Consider the following 19,164-nt stretch of genomic DNA (forward strand, 5'->3'; position numbering starts at 1 on the left):
TTAAGGTAAAAAATTAATCTGAACTGAAATTTGTGTGACTTAGTTCTAAGATCCAACCACCATATGCTTTGCAAGCAACAGAAGCTGAGTTCTTAACCATTGTATAAACCCCAACAACACACATACAAAATAATAATAATAATAATAACCCCTCTAAACCTAAACAATGTTGATGTTAATGTCGGTTTGGAAGAAGTAGGGCATGAGATTCGCCAATTGGGAAGAAAAAACACAAACAATTCCCGGCTTTATTAGATGGGGACAACATTGACAAGGCTGCCTCCTTAGCATGGCTCAAAGCAGGTCATCTCTACCCTGAAACTGAAGGCTTTGTCACAGCAATACAGGACAGAGTAATTAGCACAAAAAATTACGAGAAACATATCCTAAAACTCAATATTGTTTACAAATGTGGAAATGTGGGTGAGTCAATTGAACACATAAGGGCAGGATGTTCAGCCCTATGGGAATCGCCATAACCAAGTTGCAAAGCTAATACACCAGCACTTGGCTTTGACACACAATTTGATGGGTAAGGATACTCCTCCTTATTACAAATACTCACCACGAGAGGTTCTCGAGTCTACGGATCATCTACTGTACTGGGATAGGCCTATTTTGACTGACAAAACGGTAGATTTTAATCGCCCTGATTTGCTGCTCATCAATAAAAAAGAAAAGCCGCCACCAGTATTGACATCGTCGTACCACTATCTCATAATTAAAAAAAAAAACTGAGTTGGAAAAACAGCGAAAATATGGGCTTGGAGATTAAGCGTTTATGGAAGTTATCTAAAATAACAATAAATCCTGTTGTTATATCAACCGAGGGGATTATGACAACTGACCTCACAGATACTTTCAAGGCCCTTGGCATTCCTAGGAACATTCTCGTTGCCTGTCAGAAGGCGGTACTGCTGCAGACCTGCCACATCACCAGAAAATATCTCAGTGGAAACTGATAAAGGGACTACGATAAATTTTGTTTCCCTTAATTATCTCTCTAACATAATAATAATCATAATCATAAAATTTGATGACGACACAGCAATCATTGGCCTTATTGCAGGTGACGAAAATCTGTATCATTCAACAATTAACACTTTTTACCAATGGTGCATAGATAACTTTCTAATTTTAAATGTTTAAAAAACTAAAGAAATGATAATAGATTTTAGGAAACATAAAGGGTATCTTGCAGTAATTCAGATAAACAACCAAACCGTAGAACAAAAGCAAGAATATAAATACCTAGGTACAACCACCAATAACAAACTAAAACGGAGTGAACACTGTCAAAACCTTTACACCAAAATTCACTAACAACTCTTCTATCTTAGAAAGCTAAGAAAATTTAACATCGACAAAACAATTATTAAACTTTTTTATACAGCAACCACCAGCAGTCTAATTAACTTTGCCATCACCTGCTGGTATGGTAATACTTCACTAGCACAAAGACTTAGACTAATTAAAAAAGCATCGTATATCACTCGAACACAGCTACCATCTCTTGAAGAGCTTTTTCATGAAAGTTGCCTTTCCAAAACACTCACGATTCTTAAAGATAACCCTGCACCCATTAAACCACTGTTACATAAGATCTGAACGAAGTCCCATTTCCATTAGGACTAAAACAGAAAGATTTAAAAACTCCTTCATCCCGCTTTCGGTCAGAGTATTACAAGAAGTCTAATTTATAAAGCACTGCTTGTGAGTGTGTCTGTATTTCGTGTGTGAATGTTATTCGTATTTGCATCTATAACGTTATTGTTATAGTAGTTACGCTGAGGTTGTCAATTGTAGTCAAACTGAATTTCCATTTGATTGGATCAATAGAAATTATCTTATCTTATCTTATAATAATAATTGTCACACTTCAGAGCGTAAACCAAAAGTGAAGAGCGGGTTATGTCACGCTTGAGAGCACACACTCAGCTGACCAGCAGGAAGTCCACTGTCCTTATTATTCCAGATAGCCTGATTTGAATAAACATGATGTGGGATCAAGGTAGAAGATGATGAAATCTACCATCAGTGACGTAGAGGGTCTGGAGCAATCTTGGTACGGTAATATTTAAGGAGCATAGTGCTAACTAGTGGTGTTGCTAGCTAGTCATTGTCCATGGTTGACCATTAGATAGTAGCATGGGCGTAGCCAGGATTGTTTTTCGGGGAGGGTTTTGGGGGGGTGGATTCCCCCCGCCCACCCCCCCGCGAAAAAAAATTATATATATATATATATATATATATATATATATATATATATATATGTGTGTGTGTGTGTGTACATAATTAATCTTTATTACATTCTCACCCTTTCGGAAGACGTTTATTGTTTATTGTAGACTCCTCGCCCTTGCTAGCAAGGGGGTCTGGGGGAGTTCGCAGCGATCCCCCAGCGCGGGGCGAAGCCCCGCCGCCGGGCACTATTTCTGGTATTGAAAGCCAACAAAATGCATATTCTGAGGTATCTACAGTGCATTATCTTGCTATTAAAAAGTTTTATTTCAAAAACCTAATGTGCTATTCTTACTGACTTAGACCCTCTCGCGCCGTTCGGCGCATTTTCCGGCAAGCTGTTTCCGCAACTCTTATTTTGCGTAATTCATTTTAGGTGAGAACATGTCCCGCAAAACCTCATGCGACGCTCTGTCACAACCTTACTAAGGATTCGACTCCCAGTTCGGCATATGATTTCTTTTATTTAGACCCGATCTCTATGACTGACTCCTAAAATCTGTCTTAGCCATCTTTGTTGAGATACATTTAATGATTTTCAATTTCGGCAGAAGACTATTCACACTTTATTAATGGAGCCCAAGCCACAGGTAGAAATTTGTAACCTTTCTTGACTACGCTCTTGGAATTACATGCCTGTATTTCGCTTTAGATTTTATATCGAAAAGGAAAGTTTTTTCGTCAAATCATCTGTTGAGGGGTTTTAAACTAAGAAATCTCTGGAGTTTTTTTTTGTTTTGTTTTTAATTCAAAACCCCATTTAGCTACGATTAAAGAATTCGGTCACTATAGTTTGCTTTAAAATAATATTGAAGAGAGAGGTTTTCAACTCTAAACGCTCTGTAGGGGAATTTTAAACTCAAAACCATCTGGAGGGGTTTTAAACTTTAAAGAAAAAGCCATCTGGAGGAGGGGGATTTACACTCAAAACCCCTTTGGCTACGCTCATAGATTTTTATAGTGTGTAATTTGCTTTTTTTTATATTGAAGAGGTACTTTTTAGCTTCAAACCCCAACTGGAGGGGGGGGGTTGAAACTCAAAACCCCTTTGGCTACGCTCATAGAATTTTGAGTGTGTAATTTGCTTTTTTTATTTTGAAGATGGGGTTTATCGTAAATTTTGGAGGGGGTTTTAAAATCAAAATCTTCCTCAACTGTGCTGTTGGAATTTGGGGATTGTTGTTTGCATTTTTTTTTGTTTTGTTTTATAGAAGAGGGGGATTTAACTGCAAAAGCCTCTGGTAGGGGGTTTAAAATTCAAAACCCTCTGTAGTGGGTTTTAAACTCAAAGCCCCCTGGTAGAGGGATTTGTATCTCAAAACCCCCTGATAGGGTTTTTTTAAATCTCAAAACCCCCTGGTAGGGGGATTTAAACTCAAAACCCCCTGGTAGAGGGTTTTTAACTCAAAACTGCCTCGGCTGTGCTGTGGTAAGTGATGATTTAGTATTAAAATCTCACCTAAAATAAACAAAATGAAAGCAAAAATCATTCACTTAATTCCGAGGGGGGGGGATTTCATTTCGGGGGGGGGGGGGTTTGAACCCCAAGAACCCCCCCTGGCTACGCCCATGGATAGTAGACAGTCGGTAGCTGGTGATCGTTGCTTCGAGTTGCCATTGTTACATATATTCAGTATTGGATTATTATTATTACTATTCTGTAATGGATTATTGATCTTATGTATCTCTTACGCTGTTATATCTCAACTATATTATTGTATGTCAGCCAAGTTATCATTGTCATTTATATTTTGAATTATTTGCTTTGTTGATTTGAAGGCTTTAGAATAGAGAAACATGCATTCGTATACTCTGTCTAGAAAGCTAGCCCTAAAACAGATGCATATACTTGCACCAACTGTGGCAAAATCTGCCGCTCCGGAATTGGCTTGATCTGTCACTCCAGATTCTGCCCCCATCTCAAGACGAAACCAAAACCAGTGGCTCATCTGGGCGCATCAATTGTCTACCGAGACAGAAGGAGCCATATAAGGGCACCTCGGAATCGGCGTGTGTCATATGATCATTGAGACAATACAACAGCTCTCCCAAAACAACCTGATTGTTCCGTAGTGCTGATACAAATTATAACCAAATATTTATGCAGAAGAAGTTGTAGTCTGCTGTTGGTCTATTACAGTTCTTTTAGCCCTTCTGTGCCTGTCTTCGAGGTAGCTTTTCTATGGGGTACACTACGTATGGACAAAGAAATACTCAACATAATTATTTAAAACATCTGATAAAAGGATTCTAAATTATTGAAGTGTTTTGACCCAAAACAAATGTAATATGTATGATATTATTATTGGGACAAAAAAACAACAACAAAATGGGTATTATGAAACAAAACAGCTTGAACTGTGACAGCTTAGGTCGCGTGCTAGCCTGTCTGCAGCCCTTATAAAGACTTAACATTTGATGTTTACAGGCCAATTTAGAATCGATTTGGACAAATGATTTACCACTGGACTTGTGGTGGAGTCAGGTTTTAGAACACGACAAAGGAGCTGGCGTTTACACAGGACTGCATAGATTGAGTCATAAAAACAGAGGCGGCAATGAAGTGGGTTGAACGGAACACTCCATGTAAAGGAAGTCATTAAGACCATAAAAAAAGAGTCCCTGGAATGGGTTCAAAAGAGTGACCCAGGATGGTAAAGCCAAGATTGATTACGTGACTTTAGAAATATTTTGGAAACAAAGCACAATAGGCCTATTAGAATAAGTGATAGGGTATCGTGGGGGCAGAGTGGTGGAGGTCTCGGGTTCGAGTCTCAATGAAAAATGGGATTTTGAATTTCGGAATTTTAAGATGTCCCTGAGTCCTGAGTCCCTGAGTCCTGAGTCCACCTACTCTATTGTGAAGGCAGTTGGTCGTTGTGCTGGTCACATGACACCGTGGTTAATTGTCGGTCGTAGAAACAGATAACCATTACATCATCTGCCCTATAGATCAGGGATACTTTACATTACTTAGAACGATTGAACGGGAGGTTATAGTGATAAATATCACATACAATTCATTTCTTCGAATACATTAACACAAAAGTAAACATAAACGTTTTTTTTAAAACGTTAAGTTAAACCTAGAAACTAGAATTCTCGGGCCAAATGTCATAAATGTTTGTAAAATGTTTTAAATGTTTCAGATGTTCCTTCAGAGTTGAAGATAATCTAATCTATATCCTAACCCAAACCTCCCGCAGAACGGCGGGGAAGGGCAGCGGGCTGGGTATGTACCAGGAACAATCGAGACGACCTAACGACAGTCCAGCGCGCAGACCGCACGACCAGGCAGCCATCCTGGATTACTCTAACATGTCATTTCTCTAATTAAGATCAATCTCATTAAAAAGTTTTTAAAAGAAGGCAACGGAACACTAAAAAGTGTCGCCCAGTTCCAACATTTAATTAAATCCCGAGCTGGGTGTAAGGTAAATTGAGTTGAATCTAAATCTAGAGCTATTGTCTCAGATGAGGGAACACATTTCACAGCAGCCCTTTCAAAAGTTAAAATAATATGGAAAGACAAAGGCATAGCCCTCGGCACCGAAATCAGACTGATGCGCTCCCTGGTCATGGCTACATTATTATATGCTTGTGAGTCTTGGACGCTGCAGAGCTAGACAGAAGGATCCTAACAATGGAATTGAGATGCTACAGAAGGATCCTAGGTATTACATTTAAAAACCACCAAGAGATTAGAGACAGGGTTACTGCAGCGATTAGAGCCCATGATGATATGCTAGCTATCATAAAAAGGGGCCATATTACAAGGTCTTCGGGGCTCGCTAAGACATTCTTTCAGGTAACAGTACCAGGAAAAAGAAGAAGAGGCAGACACAGAAAGCGATGGAAATCAACATAAAAAAAAGGACGGGCCTGCCATTGAAAGAGGTTCTAACTAAGGCAAAAGACAGAGAGGAATGGAGAAAGACGGTCGACGAATCTTGCGTAGTGCCCCAACGGTCCAACAGACTAAGGGATAGGTAAAGGTAAAAGATCAACAAGAAAAATATCAATGTATTAACTCTTTCTCTCCGTCATTATTTACCACATTCTGGTGGAATCAACGCTGATATCGTCAGTTAGGAGAGGAAAGAGTTAAAAAGCCTAATTTGTAATTGAGAACGACTTATATATGACGAATCTGTAACGCTTCTTCTAGCTTACCTTCGAAAAATATAGTTCTCGTATTCGACCGGTGCCTCGAAGTTGTTTTTTTTTTTTGTTTTCGAGAGAGAGACTTTTACTAAAACGACTTTCAGAAGACGTCACGTCTGCTGAGTGCTGTCTCTGATTACGCCGCAGCACACGACAAAAAGGGGAGAGCACTGCGAACAGTTCTTTTGTTTCCTTTAAACTTATCTACGGTAGCTCCCCCTACGTGCTCTAAAGACCAACACAAAAAAAAAAAAAGTGAAGGTTAAAAAAGCAATTTATTAAAGGAAATGGAGAGTGTTGAACAAACAGAGAGATCGCTTGCCTTCCGCTGCCAGTAATGCCAAACAAATACATGGACTTGAATAAAGGGGGGAGAATAAATATCCGTTTGGATATTTTTGTTGCAGAGTTGTGTGGATTTGGTACCAACGCGTCAAAATTACAATCTACTGGTCTGTCTTGTGATTACAGTGACGTCTGGTGAAGGGGCATTCAAGATGACAAGGCAGACTTAACGGTGGGTAGAAATATACCCTGTAGGTTACAAGATGCCTGGTACCAGATGAACTGAACTTAAACATTTCTAACCATGAAACGCAAAATTTTTTTTTTCTGCTACCCAATAGATCAGCGGTTCTCAACCTTTTATGCTCGGCGACCCCTTTTTACAATCCCCCCCCCCACACACATACTGCAATATAGGAATAGACAATAACAATCCATATTTTCGATGGTCTTAGGCGACCCCTGGCAAATCGTCAATCGACCCCCTAGGGGGTCGCGACCCACAGGTTGAGAACCCCTGCAATAGATCTATATATTGTGCTTTGTGAATAGTGAACCCAAGAGAAAAAAATAATGTAGATTTTGTTTCTTATGGGAGGTGTTCACGCGAAAGTAGACAATGTCAAGGACTCAAAATTGAACGTCACTGTTCCTTATTAAACAGAAAATAATTGTGATGTAATTGTAACAATGTTTCAATGCGTGGCAGTTTGTCTTCGTATCCAATCTCGTTTATCTTCGTATCTAATCTCGTTTATCTTCTTATCCAATCTCGCTTATCTTCTTATCCAATCTCGTTTATCTTCTTATCTAATCTCGTTTATCTTCTTATCTAATCTCGTTTATCTTCTTATCTAATCTCGTTTATCTTCGTATCCAATCTCGTTTATCTTCGTATCTAATCTCGTTTATCTTCTTATCTAATCTCGTTTATCTTCGTATCCAATCTCGTTTATCTTCTTATCCAATCTCGTTTATCTTCTTATCTAATCTCGTTTATCTTCGTATCTAATCTCGTTTATCTTCGTATCCAATCTCGTTTATCTTTGTATCTAATCTCGATTATCTTCGTATCCAATCTCGTTTATCTTCGTATCCAATCTCGTTTATCTTCGTATCTAATCTCGATTATCTTCGTATCCAATCTCGTTTATCTTCTTATCTAATCTCGTTTATCTTCGTATCCAATCTCGTTTATCTTCTTATCCAATCTCGTTTATCTTCTTATCTAATCTCGTTTATCTTCGTATCTAATCTCGTTTATCTTCTTATCTAATCTCGTTTATCTTCGTATCCAATCTCGTTTATCTTCGTATCCAATCTCGTTTATCTTCGTATCTAATCTCGTTTATCTTCGTATCCAATCTCGTTTATCTTCGTATCCAATCTCGTTTATCTTCGTATCCAATCTCGTTTATCTTCGTATCCAATCTCGTTTATCTTCGTATCCAATCTCGTTTATCTTCGTATCCAATCTCGTTTATCTTCGTATCTAATCTCGTTTATCTTTGTATCCAATCTAAGTTATCTTCTTATCTAATCTCGATTATCTTCGTATCTAATCTCGTTTATCTTCGTATCCAATCTCGTTTATCTTCGTATCCAATCTCGTTTATCTTCGTATCCAATCTCGTTTATCTTCTTATCCAATCTCGTTTATCTTCTTATCTAATCTCGTTTATCTTCGTATCTAATCTCGTTTATCTTCGTATCCAATCTCGTTTATCTTTGTATCTAATCTCGATTATCTTCGTATCCAATCTCGTTTATCTTCGTATCCAATCTCGTTTATCTTCGTATCTAATCTCGATTATCTTCGTATCCAATCTCGTTTATCTTCTTATCTAATCTCGTTTATCTTCGTATCCAATCTCGTTTATCTTCTTATCCAATCTCGTTTATCTTCTTATCTAATCTCGTTTATCTTCGTATCTAATCTCGTTTATCTTCTTATCTAATCTCGTTTATCTTCGTATCCAATCTCGTTTATCTTCGTATCCAATCTCGTTTATCTTCGTATCTAATCTCGTTTATCTTCGTATCCAATCTCGTTTATCTTCGTATCCAATCTCGTTTATCTTCGTATCCAATCTCGTTTATCTTCGTATCCAATCTCGTTTATCTTCGTATCCAATCTCGTTTATCTTCGTATCCAATCTCGTTTATCTTCGTATCTAATCTCGTTTATCTTTGTATCCAATCTAAGTTATCTTCTTATCTAATCTCGATTATCTTCGTATCTAATCTCGTTTATCTTCGTATCCAATCTCGTTTATCTTCGTATCCAATCTCGTTTATCTTCGTATCCAATCTCGTTTATCTTCGTATCTAATCTCGTTTATCTTCGTATCTAATCTCGTTTATCTTCGTATCCAATCTCGTTTATCTTTGTATCTAATCTCGATTATCTTCGTATCCAATCTCGTTTATCTTCGTATCCAATCTCGTTTATCTTCGTATCTAATCTCGATTATCTTCGTATCCAATCTCGTTTATCTTCGTATCCAATCTCGTTTATCTTCGTATCCAATCTCGTTTATCTTCGTATCCAATCTCGTTTCTTATCGCTATTTAGTTGCCCATTTTAATGTGAATTTCTAACTCCTATAGTGAAACTCTAATGCTTCATTCCCATTGAAACTATTTTGAGCTTTATTCGAAAGAGCTTAGGACATTTTGATTCCGCAGAGCTAAAAAGTGCCCAGAAATGATCACAGACCTTCGAAAAAAACAACGCCCATCAACACTTCCTTATTTTTTGTACACCAGATACGCCAAAAAAAAAGCTAATAACTATTTATAGATTTTCCGCCATTTCCGGAAGTCTTCAATAAGGTCACCGCTAGATCAAGTGAAATGGTTTGAGAGTTATTTTTGGTGAAAATAAAAGGTTATAACTTTAAAACTCTTTCTTGGTTTCCATGCTAGATAAACCCTGCATTATCTCATTAATCTTTGGGCTCGAAGACATGCGTTATTTTTAGTATTATTTTTAAGGGGACATGCCTATTAGCACATACAAGGTGATGCGAAGTATATTGGCTCATGTATCATCCTATTTTATTGGATTACTTTAAACAGGGCAATCCCTTTTTTTTTTTCAGATAGTAAAAAGTAAAGTTTTCATCCATGTTCATTGAGAGACTATTTTTAAAACTTTCCGAGCTCAATTAAGAATTCAGAGTTTGGAACCATGTCTCATAAACTTGTCATCTAGAGCTCTTGAACCCTTATGTATACAGAGTTGTAGAACGTTTTCCTGACTGTTTCCCACACTTCACTTGACCCCTGGACTTTTAAGGGCACTTCAAGTGTCCTTCTCACCTGTCCTCCCCCCTTCTCTACTCATATCAATGTCTTAACACCCCTCACCCAGAGGAACACCTTTTTTTGTGTGGCTTCTTTTAGCATTCCCTGTCACCAAATTCAATAAACAATATAGAAGTAAAGTGTAAGCTTAGGTCTAAGCATCTCAGGCATATAAGCCGCCTATATATATATTAAAAATTATGACCTGAATGTTTATACGAATGTATGTATAGTGTGCCGAAAGTTTATATTCTAATTATTATTTTTTTTCAGTATGCATTCAATAATAATAATAATAATAATAATAATAATAATAATCTTTTTTATCCGTATGGAAATTTGTCTTACAATGTGTGCATTACACCAAACAAAAAACATTATAACTATAAGAAACCAAAGTGTACATTCACACCAGACTCACTCATAATTTACATGTGACAAAGTTTATATCAGATTGTTCTTATTTAATGATTTGATTGCCAGGGGAACAAAAGAGTGTTTGTGTCTGTTTGTCTTTGCCATCGGTGTCTTGTATCTCTTTTGTGATGGTAAAATCACAAAATCCTGACACAAAGGGTGATTCTTTATTTCGAGGATCTTGTTAGCTTTTTTTTATAGATGTTTGTCTCAAACAACTGCCCAAATGGGGTTTGTTTTTTTGCCAATGATTTTACCAGCAGCATTTAGGATTCTATAAAGTTTATTTTTATTTTTAATGCTCAGATTGCCATACCAGGCAGTGATATTGAAACTTAAAATATTGCAGATGTGAGCGTGATAAAACATAGCCATGGCCTTTTCGCTAACATTAAACGAGGACAGTTTTCTTAGTAGTCGTAATCTTTGCTGCCCTTTTTGCTGATATAATCAGTATTTGCACTAAAATTTAGCTTATTGTCAGTTACAATGATAAACAAGAAGACAAACTAACGGTTCCCCGAAAACGCAAGGCGTCCAGACTTTTGTAGTAATTCAATAGGCAGGCGTGTAGTTTAATCGGGAATTTCCGTAGTGACGCGACGATTGATTAAAAACACGAAGACGAAATCAACGGAGGAGAGACTTTTATTACTTGAAAGAGTAAGGACTTGTTTTTTGAGACGAAGCATTCAGGCGACATTGGACTGTTTCCTTTCATTGTAATTAGAGTATTCATATTAGAGATGGGAAACGAACCGAACCCGAACGAACCGAACTCGAACCTCACTTATGACCGAACCGAACCGAACCCGAACTTTGAAACTGCTTGGTACGAACCGAACCGAACGAACCCTGCTTTTCTTAACCGAACTAATTTTGCAATTTATACATCCCTTTTTTATATTTTGGGTTTAAAAAAAATTACTTAAATATTTTATTTAAATTCTAATGATTCCATTATACTTTGAAAACTTGGGAGGGGAGGGGGGGGGTATTTAAAAAAAAAAAAAAGCGGCGCGCTTAGATTCCCATGGGTTTTTCCGTACGTGCCGACTCTCCCCTAACCTTGAATTTTCGCGGGCTGTTTGCAATATTGGTTTTGAGTCGAATAGGCGCCCTCTAATTAGATCTAGATCTAGATTCAAGTTCCTAGTAAGTAGAAAGGTGACATTAAAATATTGTCACTTTTATTTGAGATGGCTGTTAGTTGAGAGTAGAATAATTTTGCCGATTAGAGAGTGTAGATAAGTTCATTTGTGTCCTAGTTTAAAATAAATTTTAATTATCTTCTATTAAGTGATTTATTTTTACAAAATTGTGAAGTATTCCATATTGAAATATTATCAGTGACGTAGCAAGGGTGGGGGAGGAGGGGGAGAAATGTAAAATCCCTCCGGGCCCCTACTTGAGGGGGCCCCAAATTAGTGTTTTTTGCAATAAATATTCAATATTACGCAAAATGCAGGGGCCCCCTAAGAGGTCCAGCCCCTCCCGGGCCCCCAAATGATGAAAAATTCCTATCTACGCCCCTGAATATTTTTACTATTATTCTGTTTTGCATTATTGATCATCAGTATTTTTAATGCAGCGTTTCTCAAACTTTGGGTCCTCTCCCGTGGGTGGGGATGGTTAGTACCTTGAATTGGGGGATGGGGAGACGCAACTTCTTGACAAAAAGGGGTGTCATAGTGTGTGTGTTTTCTGGTGGCGGTAAGAAGAGGTTAAGCGATTGATTGGTGTTTATGCATAAAGGATGATGAAATTAGAATAATGCAAACGTGAAACGGCAGACAATCTTGAGACATGAAAGAGCAAAGACGTTGTTTTGTGGTGACCTAGATTTTGTTTAAATATCAGTATATTTCATTAATATTACATCTCTGTCACAAGTTAAATATGTGAATATTGTAATAAAAGTTAGGCTATATTTAGTTGTTTACATAAGAAATTTATTTTAAAGTTTATTAAGCTTATACATTATTATAAGGCTTGTCTTCGAGTCCGAAGATTAGTGAGGAATACAGTTTTTCCCATGGCTGCGCAGGCCCAGCTGTGACCTACATATTTTGCCACATCCAGGGCAAGCATAACCACTGTTCGCAGGTGGTCGATTTAGTTTTTCTTTTCGCGTCTGCGTTTGTCCTCGGCAGCGGATTTTCTTTTGGTCTCAAATGTGTATCCCTCGGCCTTTGGGAGTAAACTCCAACTGACTCGTTCTAAGGCCGCATGCAACCAAGTGCTCTCTTCTATGTCAGCTAAGGAAAGTTGACGCCTAAGCTGGTCTTTGAAGCGTTTCCGTGGGGCGCCTCTGTAACGTCGACCGCCTTTTAGCTCACCAAAAAAAGACTGCCTTTGGCATACGTTCGTCCCCCGTACGGGATACGTGCCCTGCCCAGCGTAACTGTCGGACAATAAAAAGTCCATCTATACTATCCTTACCGGTAAAAATATAAAACGCCTTTATTGCTTCAATTGTACTAGCTGTCTGTAAGCGACAAACCAATGACCAACTAACAAAGAGAGGGGACATTGAAAAAAAAGTTTAGTGTAACTTATCTGAATATTAGTATAATTACATGTTTTAAAATTAAAATATATTAAGTGGAGATGTCATTTTATCTTCTAATAAGACCTTGTCAACTGAAGACTGCTTTTAGCGAGGCGCATATGCACAATATGGGTCAAAACGTTTTGAATAAAACATTTTAAAACATCTCCGCTAGTGTGATTCTTCTGTATATTACAATTTATAATAGTGAAGACTCATGTGTGAAAAAAAATCCTCGATAGAGACGTCTTTACACGAAGAATATTTCTTTAAAAAGATCACGCCCATTATAGAAGTATGTGCGCAATATGTAGGCCTTCCTAGAATGTCCCTTGCATAATTCTATTGGCCAGGTCTGCCTCTTTATTATTAGATTTAATATGGCCCTCGACTTTTTTTTTATTATGATGAATAGTGCGTTCTGAAAGAAAGCACATCGATATTAGCCTTTTAAAAAAAATTCGCTTATCGCCGAGTCACACCCTGAATTAAACCACTTGCCGACTTGAGCAAAAACCTGCCGCATCTTCATTTCTATCTCCGAAATTTTTACAACGCTTTAAATGTATGTAGGCAACATTATTTTGGCAAAAGTATTGCCCATAGGCCTATTATATATTGCAAAGTATTTCTTTTATGTAAAAATTTAAATAAAAAAGTTTTAACTAATAAATTGCATTAAACCTTATAACTTAATTTTGCTATTACATAATTTCCTAACATCGAACCGAGCCGAACCCGAACTTTAGACCTGACCGAACCGAACCGAACCCGAACTATACTCGTCATCGAACCGAACCGAACTCGAACTTAAATCTGAGCGAACCGAACAGAACCCGAACTTTAAAAGTTGGGTTCGATTCCCATCTCTAATTCATATTGAACTTCCCCGTCTTACTCTAGTATGCAAATAATTTTATGTTGTCGATAATTGTATTGAGGTAAATCTATCGTAAAATCAACCTAAGTCAACATAGAATAACACTTTCAGATTCAGTTTTAACCAGATCGACACACAATCATATTTTTGGCGAGCCCGACTTGGCTCGAAGTGGGTCGACGCCAACCGACACTCCTCGACGCCAGAAAGGACAACATCGTCACTAGAAGACAACTACACCAACATCTAGATCAATGATTCCCAATGTGATCTATCTGTACCCAAAAGGGGTCTATGACGACCTCCAAGGGGTCTATGAGAGTGAAAAAAATAAATTGGGGGTCTATGAGATGTAAATGGGGGTTTACGATAGTGGGATCTCATCTAAGCAGACGGAGTCTTTAAATTTTATTTCCTATTAATGAAATTAACTCTACACACATATGATTCACACCTTGACTAATCCTTTGAATTTCAACCCTGATATTCAAATGAATTTTTTAATTTGTAAATGTTAGTATGATATTTAAATATCTTAATTCTGTCAACATGAAACGAATGAACATGGCAAAATCCAAAAAGAAATGTAAACAGCACAGTTTGAATTATTTTAACTGTGGCTTCTGTCACAGCTTTCCTATTATACTTATACTTATAACTCGATAGAATCTACCTTAGCTCTCAATACGTCTAGGTGTCCCTGGTTCAGTTCTAGTTAACGAAATAAAACAAACCACTAGATCAAACACATAAACTTTAATCTGCTTTACTGCATATCACACACGATGGTCTCTGTCCGACAACAAAACACACTTCCGGTCATTCGCGCAGAATGTAAAAATAGATTATACATACATACACACATTCATCCGTGACAGCTTCATTCCTATCTTCATTGCCTAAGTGTCTATTATGCAACTAAATAATGACGCTATGAAACATCTAAGCTAGAAGATAATTTGAGTTGATAATAATAATAACGGCAATGTCTATGATTACGAAGATTAAGGCTGGGTGCAGCGTTTCACATGAATACACAGACCCATTTGCGACCTAAATATTTTCCCGCATCTCATGCAGACAAAGCCGTGGCCTATTTAAGTTTTCTTTTCGTCTTCTGGTGTTTTCAATGAGGGCTTTTCATTGGGTCTAAACACGCTGATAAAAATGCATAAAGATCTGAAAAACTTTCAATCACCCAAAGATAAGGTCATAATAGATACACTGTGAACAAAGCTTCAACATAACAAAGAGAAGAGATTTGCGAGCGACGAACAATATCTCCACTTATAGCAAAACTAAAGGCAAAGATTGATTTTTCAAGCCATTGGAAGACGTTTTGAGAACTGTTTCACACACACACACAAAAAACAACTAGCATCTGATGTCGTAAAATAAATTCATTCAAGCAACAATACAATTCAAAAGTGTGTTATTGAAATGAGTTATGACATTGAAAGCTGCAAACTACATATTTCTCTAAACATCTGGACAGCTAGCCCTTGCCTTTACTATTGACACATGTTCGTTTTATTATTCATGAAGAAATCGACGAAGAACTTGACCACGACCTTTTTATCAATACCTCCCTCTCACGATGTTAGTCGAAAGTCTGTTTGACAATATATTTCATTTTTTAAGCACTTTTTGAAGTTCTTCGATGTTTAAGATATAATTTTAAAACAAAATAGTAATCAAGCAGAATTCTGTGTCTGTTGTCTCATAAATTTAGAGTTAACTTGCAACTACAAGGGGACAGCCAAAATTTGACAAAAGTCCATAAACTGAGCATTTCTTGTGAGAATTGATCTAATGAAGCAAAATATTGGACTCGACAAAGTCTACAAATTTCCAAATTTAGAACATTCAAACTATTAGGAAGCTGAAGTTTTGACTTGCGTTGACTATTTCAATGCCTTCTATTCCAATTATCTGCTAAGGTTTGAAGATATTCTGACTACAGTAATACTTCAATGGATAACCAATCCCTATAATGCTAAATAGGAAAGACGGATGTAACAGTACAAGAATTACTCGGAATAAGTACCAAATTTAGAATATTCAAACTATTTGGAAGCTGACGTTTTGACTTCCGTTGACTATTTCAATGCCTTCTATTCCAATTATCTGCTAAGGTTTGAAGATATTCTGGCTACAGTAATACTTCAATGGATAACCAATCCCTATAATGCTAAATAGGAAAGACGGATGTAACAGTACAAGAATTACTCGGAATAAGTACCGATGAATAGCTTTAAGTGCAATAAAAAATGGATATCTGCTCTTTTAGTTTCAGGAAGATAATACCTGATACCCATCAGACTATCATCACAAAGGTTTTAATTGTTACTCCATCTTCCTATCTAGTGAAAAAAGGTTTCAGCAAGGTTGTCTTCTCTCCTAATGATCAGTTTTCATAAGCTATATATGATATGTATAAAAAATACTTTAAAAAAAAGATTATATTAAGTGTATCAATTAGTTTGGCTCAGTCATGTAATTAAATTTGTAATAGATCTAGACTAATAATAATAAATCTGAGAGATTAAAATTATTTTTACCCATTGTTTTTGTTTAGCGTAATATCAGGCTTTAATCTTTCTCAATACGCTATGATCCTAACACTTGTCTGGACCAGTTGGAAAGGGGTGGGATATAGAGAATGGGTATCTGGGTGATCGCTTTTTAAAAATGTGTTTATAAAAAAAAATGTGAACGACCTGAACTCAAACTCGTGGGCTAAAGCCTTCTCAGGCTTCTCAAGACAACGCGGTAACCACTCTGCTAGCGAAGAGTCTATGAACATAAAAGATTGTATTGTATAGTTATCCATTGTTTCTAGTTCATGTTTGTTTTCACTAAGCCTCAGACGAAAACCTATAAAGGAGACTAATTCAGCTTATACCACCACCTCAGTCAGGTAACATTTCTTTCCCTTGTTCGAGATACCGAACAAAATAATTTATTATCAATAGTTACGTAATTAGTTAATTTTTTACTATTGATTCTTGTGTTGTCAAGTAAAAGAAATAATTGTGCAAAATTTCAGCTTGATCCGAGATTGTGTGTGGGAGAAATAACGTGTTCAAACTTTTAACCAGAGTGAATTGATATAAGCTTTGTAACGTAACTGAACCACCCGTAACCTTTATACTACAATACAAGAATCTACATTAGTACGTTCCGTATCGCCGTAAACGCGCTATTAACAACACATAACATTTGTCCAGTATGTAGATCTTATAACTTTCACAAGACTGTAACAACTAACTAGCAGCTTAGAGATCATATAAGCTTACAACTTAACAAGGGCGTTCACTCAATCATCTTAAATCAATTTCTTTGAACTCTGAACACTGGCGTTTTGTTTCTTTCCTATCGATTACCTGCCCTTGTTAGTATTTGATAATGAAGCTAAATATAACCGCCAATGTTTCCTTCATCTTATTGATCCCCCAGGCTGTGAGTAGATTCATGAACATAAACTTTTTCATATGTTTAACTTACTCAGCTAACTGCGATGTGCAAAGAATGTATACAAAGTAACATAAAAAAAAGAATAATGTATTGAATATGATTATATTGAATGCAGTTGTATTAGTCATACAGAAAACAACTAAGACTTCTTGAGCGCTTCCACCAAAGATGCTTGCGCTCCATCATGGACATACGTAGGCAAGACAGCCCGACAAACAGCGATGTCCTTGCGAACGCCGGTATGGACAGCATAGAGGGACTTCTTATGGTCCGACAGTTACGCTGGGTGGGAAACTTATCCCGTATGGGAGACGAACGTATGCCAAAGTCAGTCTTTTTGGTGAGCTAAAAGGTGGTCGGCGTAACAGAGGAAAACGCTTCAAAGACCAGCTTAGGCGTCAACTTTCCTTGGCTGACTTAGAAGTGAGCACCTGGTTGCATGCGGCCTCAGAACGAGACAGCTGGAGGTCACTCACGAGGGCCGCGGGATACACATTTGGGACCAAAAGAAAATCCGCTGCCAAGGACAAACGCAGACGGCGAAAAGAAAATCTAAATCGACCACCTGCGGACAATGGTTATGCCTGCCCTGGATGTGGCAAAATATGCAGGTCACAGCTGGGGCTGAGTAGCCATGGGAAATACTGCATTCCTCACTAATCTTTGGACTGTAAGTCATGTCTTATTATTATTATTATTAGATATTGTGAATCAATCATGTAATACATTTAGAGTTGTAGACTAGCGAAAAATAAATTTGCACGGTTGGAAATAATTTTTATTACTGTTTTTGTTTAGCGACATTTTCATGCTCAGTGCGCTCTGGCCTTAGTATTTTTGTAAAGCATTTTGGGGTGGGGGGGGGTGGACAGGGAGGGAGTGAGGGGGGTATGGAAGAGGAGGAAAGTATCTGGAAGAAAGTCAAAAAGAAATTTGAAAGAAAAAAAAAGCTGCTATGTCTGACTTTGAGCTCAAAGTTGTAAGGGTGGAGTTCTTCCCATTAGACAGGCTTTGTTTTTGTTTTTTTTTACAGGATTTATCGATTTTTTGTTTTCATCTATCTGAAACTAACCAATTATGAAGGCGATAAACAGAAAATTTCATACCGAACTACAATATCTTGCTGGGATAAACTAATATCATACCCTGTGTTCATCTAGGTACATATTTACTTATCTATTTTTTACTATTTTACTATTTAGGTTTGAAAATTATTATTTTTTTTATTTTTTCATAACACTTTTTAAACATCAGTTGTTTACAAGTTATGTGGTAAAACAATGATTTCCTGGAGGAAATATATGTGTGTATATATATGTATGTATGTATGTGTGTATCTAGAATATAGAAATAAATTAGTGGTAATCAATTAATTTTGTTTCATATAGAAAAGGGAGTATTAACCTTGAAGTATTGAGAGATATGGTAGTGATTGTGCGGTACTTTTTTTTTTTTTTTATAAAAGCTACGTTTTTTTAAAAAAAAAAAAAGTATTTTTGTTTTATTTTGCAAGTTGTTTTTTTTTAATTAATTTATTTATTTAGATTTAATTTTCTTTCAATTAGAATGAGAGAAAAAAGTCTGTTTGCTGATATTGCTAAAGTTATTTACGTCAAATAAAAGCCAATATCTCCCAGTTCGACTTCACATTTTAGGTAGTGGACATTGAGCATAAAACAAACATTTCTAGAATATAAATAATTTGTAATGTATAAACAGTTTTTATTCTGTGCCATATTTCAAAGTAGCAAATTCTGACAGATGCTTTAAAGGAAATCCTTGCACAAAGAAAGTAAATCAATACAAATGCTAACAAACCTTGTTTGTCTTTATTTTCCTT

The 19,164-nt window shown here is 36.8% G+C and overlaps 1 protein-coding gene across 1 annotated transcript in view; it reads right to left on the minus strand.

The window, feature by feature from the left end:
* The window catches only part of LOC129923670 (uncharacterized), a 27,129-nt gene extending 7,965 nt beyond the window's left edge, over window positions 1-19,164 (minus strand). The window contains exon 1 of the mRNA XM_056015744.1: window positions 19,143-19,164. The gene's annotated coding sequence lies outside the window, so the exon portion shown is untranslated. The remainder of the gene's footprint in view (window positions 1-19,142) is intronic.

This window comes from Biomphalaria glabrata, chromosome 17, assembly GCF_947242115.1.
Source record: "Biomphalaria glabrata chromosome 17, xgBioGlab47.1, whole genome shotgun sequence".
In the NCBI taxonomy this organism is placed as follows: domain Eukaryota; kingdom Metazoa; phylum Mollusca; class Gastropoda; family Planorbidae; genus Biomphalaria; species Biomphalaria glabrata.